Source organism: Triplophysa dalaica, chromosome 22, assembly GCF_015846415.1.
Source record: "Triplophysa dalaica isolate WHDGS20190420 chromosome 22, ASM1584641v1, whole genome shotgun sequence".
Taxonomy (NCBI): Eukaryota; Metazoa; Chordata; class Actinopteri; order Cypriniformes; family Nemacheilidae; genus Triplophysa; species Triplophysa dalaica.
This window is the reverse complement of record NC_079563.1, coordinates 9,152,849-9,158,601: the sequence shown is the minus strand read 5'-3', so window position 1 is coordinate 9,158,601 and position 5,753 is coordinate 9,152,849.

Genomic DNA, 5,753 nt, shown 5'->3' with positions numbered 1-5,753 from the left:
ATAACATTATTTACATTTCTTTCCTTAGAAATAAAAGAAGCGCAGGGATATGCAGAAAACAAGAGGAATGTACATAAAGCACTGTATGAATGAGCAGTAAACCTGTCAGAAATATACTCAGACATACCATAAAACCTCACAGTTTCATAGTCATCTTGCCTTCAATCTCATAAAAGATCCATCAAGGGGTTGTCATGTTGGCCAAATCATTTTGGGATGACGTTGTTAGACACAGTGACAGCAGGTCAGTCGCTCTGACTGGAATGATGAGAAATTGTCACAGTGAGCGTGGCAGTCGTCAGTGCCGCCGATGACTAGATGACATTTTCCAACAATTTTCCCCGTGGGTGTGACGTCTTCTCATTGACCCAGTAACTTCAGGGCTCACACAAATGTCAGCGGGCTTGCTTTCAACCTCCAGTCAAGAGAGTCACTAGGGCCCAGTATAGCCACATCAAAATCCTCAAAAGGCCTCCGAACCAATCAGATCGCAGAGATGAGGATCACAAGCCAATCTGAGACGGAGCAGTGCCCAGAGCTCAGAAGATAAATGAGAGTCATTTTCGTGTTATGATGCTACTGTTGACCGTGTTCACTTTTTGCTGCTGAAATAGAATCTGCCGTAATTACAGTTTAATCTGCAAAATTCTGCTTTGTGCTAGTGAATCAGCATGGCTATTTGTATTTATGTATACTGAGGAACTGATAAACTTAGTTAATTCACCATAAATCGTATGTTCTGTTGTCATTTTTTTATATTGTGGGTATGAACATGCCTTTTTTGATATCAGTCATTTTTCATGATGTATGGCCATAATCCAGCAGAGGGCACTGCTACATAGATTATCTGATATATAAAATGTACAATATTCTTTATAATATTAAAATATTAATATATTATAATATATTCTTTCTTATACAGCAAAAAATAAAGTCAGAATTTTATGAAGGTCACTAGTTTCAATGGAAATTATAGATATGGCCTCTAAAGAATATTTATACAAATGCAGACAGACCATCATTTCTAATAAAAACAAAAATGTAATATAAAAAACAACTTTTTGTGGTCTTTGAATCCCAATGAAATGCAATGCTGTGAGTCTTAGGAATGTTATTTTCAACCCTAAAATGGTTTTAAATCAGTTATTTATATCTTTTGCTGCATTGTGTCATGAGGAAATATCAGTTTACATATTTTTTTCCACGACACTTAAAGACAACTACCTGCAGAGCTACCAAAAAAATGTTGTATAAGTATACAAAAGCTGCTTTAACTGCAAAGGGTGTCACACCAAATATTGATTTGATTAAGTAAGTTAATTGGATAAAACCAAATATTTTTTTAGCCAATTCCCACTTTCATTTATAGTGCCTAGATCTTTTCACAATCCTGAAGATTTGCCAGAAGGCTTCTTCGAGTGTCTACCCTTACAGAAAGAAAATGTATTTTCCATTATATGAATAAAAAATATATTAAATGACGTAATGGTATATTAGAACATATACTGAAATAATATATCATGTAAATATATTACAATATATTGAATAATACATAAGGAATTCCCCCTTTTCATATATGTAAAAATATGACAATATATTAACATATATGTCAAAATATATATATATGTATTTTGTCTCTGTTTCTAAATATATTAATATGTTCGATATATAGGCATATATTGTCAATGCATATATTGCTGTATATTTGAAAATATAAGCAGTATATTCTAATATATTTTTGTTCTGTAAGGGTAGGAGACATTGCAACAGTTCTTCTGGATTTAGTCTCAGTCAGTATTTTTCTTTCTTCATGTTATAATAGACTCAATGAAGGTGAGATCAGATCTCCATGTGGAGCAGCCACTATTGTCAGACTCCCTGCATACAAAAATCTCACTGCATTATTACAAATAATAGCAAAATAATGTTTTGAAATGAAAACTGATATGACCTGCTCACACACTAAAGCCATAGATATCATTTAAAAAAACATAAAACCATATTTTGGATGAATACTTAAGTGCCTATACTTTTGCACAGAGATGTAAATATGTTATGTGAATCCTCATTTCTGTAGGAACAATAAAGTAGGCTGTCACATCCACAGGGAAACCTTTGCTGTGGACGGATTAATTAAATACCTGATATTTTAATTAAAGTTTAAGAAAGTGGCTTTATCGTTACAGCTGGTGAAATGCATTGTTCTCTATCTCACACTGCAAAAGCCTTACCTCAAATTCAGCCCAGTGTGAACACAATCACATAATGAAACACAAGCATCTCTCGCTTACTTTTGTGACTTATGTTGAGAATATTTGAGACTTTTGCAGTGAATTGTGGCCGGGCTGTTTTTAGAACAGCAAGCAGTAGTTCAGAACTTGTCATTTTGATTGATTTTGCAGTAAAGTCTCAGTAAATTGCCCAAAACGTTGTTCTTGACAACCATTTGTAAACTCTTGACAGCATATTACAGTACAGTATGTACTCCTGGTTTAACAATAATGAAGTGACCAGCAGGGGTTATGGGAAGCAAACTATTGAAAGTTTTCAATGTTTAAATTATTGTGGAGTGATCAATATAATCTTGTTTTGTTGTGCTAATTTCAGTCACACCTTTTTGATGCCCAAAAAGTTTAATGAAGATTCAAGTTCTAAAAACAAATAAATCAAGAAAATGTGATGCAAGGAACTTTTTTTTATTCACAGTTAAACAGTGCTACAGCAGTTTCAAGTTATCGCAACATGTTTTCTTGTTGCTTGCTAACCTTTTGCCACATACTGTGGCTAGCTGTGATTACTAAGAAATAGAAAACGTTAAACAATGTGCAAAACTCTATGGCAAGAGAAAATCAGCCAAATAAGCTTAGTGAAGCTATACAGGAGTATCGATTTTTGAGTCTTAAAGTAAAGGTTCACCCAAAAATGAACATTCTGTCATACTCATCCTATTTTCATTTCAAACCTGCATGTATGACATTCTTCTTCCAAAGAAACCCAAAATGAGGCATTTTGAAAAATAGTGTCAGCACTGTTCAGTAACCAACTTACTTCAAAATATCTTCTTGTCTCTTCTGCGGAAGAAAGAAAGTCATAGAGGTTTAAAATGACAAGAGGGTAAGTGAATGACAGAATTTTCATTTTGGGGTGTAGTAGTATAGTGTAGTTTCAATAGTATACCTCGATAGTATACGATTTTGAGTCTTAAAACTATAAAACATATATATTGTTTATTGCGTATGGGATGTCAAATAGAATATGCATCAGTAAAGCTCTGTATTGTATTTTTTATTTGCTTGTTTATTTCATATTCACCTTTCTTGCGTAAAATGGAATTTATTATTTAAAAAAAGAGCAATGGTAGTCTTGAAGGCAACCCAACACCCTGGGGAAAAAATATATTATTTTTCCAAATGTGTTTTTCGATTTCAGTGATGAGCTACTTTTTATGCAGGGCGAGTGAATTAAATCATAACTGTGTGACAGAGGGTTAAAAATCTTCACAGTTTAAAACAGTCTCAGTTTTGAACAAGATTGTACATTAACACAACTGAATGCAATGTACTAATGAGTGTCATCAGTTAAATTCAGTACAGCACAAACACTGAGAAATCCACTGACTGCAAACTGAACAGATGTCTCTTAATGTTTTCCTATTTTAGTAATATAATTCTCTACTCATTATCTCACTAAGGATCCTTTCCTTTGACTAAGGGTGAAGACAGATGATGTTATTCTATATTTTGGAATGTAATGAATTTGAAACGAGATGTTATACAGAATCACAAACTTTGTCTCTCTGAATTGCGTCACGATTGAATTGAACTGAAATACAAGCCTGAACAAAGCTCATGATTATTAGGTTTAATGGTTATCACTGTAAAAAAGTAAATCGATTTATTCTACATCATATATTGTGCTAATTTTATATTGATATCGTCATCAAATTATCTACAAATGACTTTAGTAAAAAGTCTACCAACATCAAAACTTTTTTTAAGGCGAAACTGAGGAACAATTTCAATCTGGTTCTAAGTTTAAATTTGTTAAAACCTTTTTGCAATGACGGATTATGAACAGTCATATCAAAGCAGAATTTTCAAGACACATTCAGGTAAGTCCCCATATTTTGTTTTCAGGCCTATCAAGGCAGAATCCACGTATCCCTTTACGGCTTTACCTCTCACTAAATATAGCGAAAGAGAAGCAAAGCAATTGGGTCCAGTTAAGCTGTCTATCGATCAGACTTGAAGTAGAAATCCATTTAATGGCTTGAAATGTGATCATACAGAAAACACCAACATAAGGTGAAGTGAGACTTTGCCAAAAGGGGTTTTAGAGAGTGAAAGTGAGATGTTGGATGAACAGTTAAAGATGTGATTAATGCTGATGTTAATGGTGCAGTGGGCCCGGGGGTTCGAGTCTTCAACCCCATTACTTACCAGTGCAAAGCAATGCCAGGCATGCAAATTGATTGAGTCATTTTGGACCAAATTCACCTCCAGCAACCAAAAATAAACGAAAAAACTAATTTATCCTCGAACTCTCTCACGCAAGGAAGGAAAGTGTGACAAGACTAAAAAAGGGTACCTGGCCCCTTTCCTCCTGTCACGGTAAAGAGCGGGGTGGTGAACTCATCTGGAAATGATTAATTAAGCTTTCAAAGCGCTAAGGGAATTGTGTAGATAAAAGCTATTTTGTACAATCAAAAACAGAATGAGTTTAATGAGGAGGCCTGCACAGATTGGACCTTTCTCCTCCATCGAGTTAATTACACAATCAAGTGAAGTTGCCATCTACCACTTTCTTAATCTCGTTTTCACCTATTTTTAACATTGATGAAAATTACACACAATTACCGAGCACCTGCTTACCATAAATTGAATAGACAATCGTTATTAATGTTTTTAACAAAACCCATCAGCACAAGTGATATATATTCCATAACATTAGGTTCATTTTTGGGGTGGATAATAGTTTGGTTATGTTAAGCCCTATATGCACCTTATTTAACTAACTTCATACGTCAACAAATGACATCATTAAGGTTCAAGTTTTATGGTTCCATATGGAATGTAAAACATGCAGAGAACCTTTATTTTGCACAACAAATTCTTGAAGAGGAAAAGAGTTAAGACGAAATAGAAAGAAGTGATTCCTTTAAAACATTTTACGGAGTATTTTTGGGGGGCAGAAAAGGTTCTATATGGTATTGGGAAGAATCTTTTGTAACACCTTTAACTCAGTTCTCCAAACATGGGATGATGAAAACGAATAAACTTTAATATAAATCGAAAGTCAGACAGACCGGAACTGGTAGAACAAACAGACGCCAGCTACATTTTAGACAAGACAAAGAATGTGTGAACAGGCAGAGTATAAATAATGACTGGGTAATGGGGTGCAGGTGTAAAAGTCAATAATCTTTGATGACGAACAGGTGCCTGTAAAAACAACCAGGGACAGGTGAGGGAGCGTGGCAGAAGATATATCCTTGGGGCAAAAAAACGGGGAAAACATGGCAAGGGACCTACAGGAGTGTCACAGCACCTTCGTTTTTGGTGTATATGCAAAATTGCTTAAATAAAGGAGTATAATTAAATGTCATATTTACTAATGATCACAAACTCAAATGTTTCTAAAACAAATATACGCTAATATTTACTGTTTGTTTGTTATGATATCCATAATCTTCAGTATCAGACATCTCAGATTTAAGATATTTCCCAACTCGAACTAATAAATATATTTTCTGG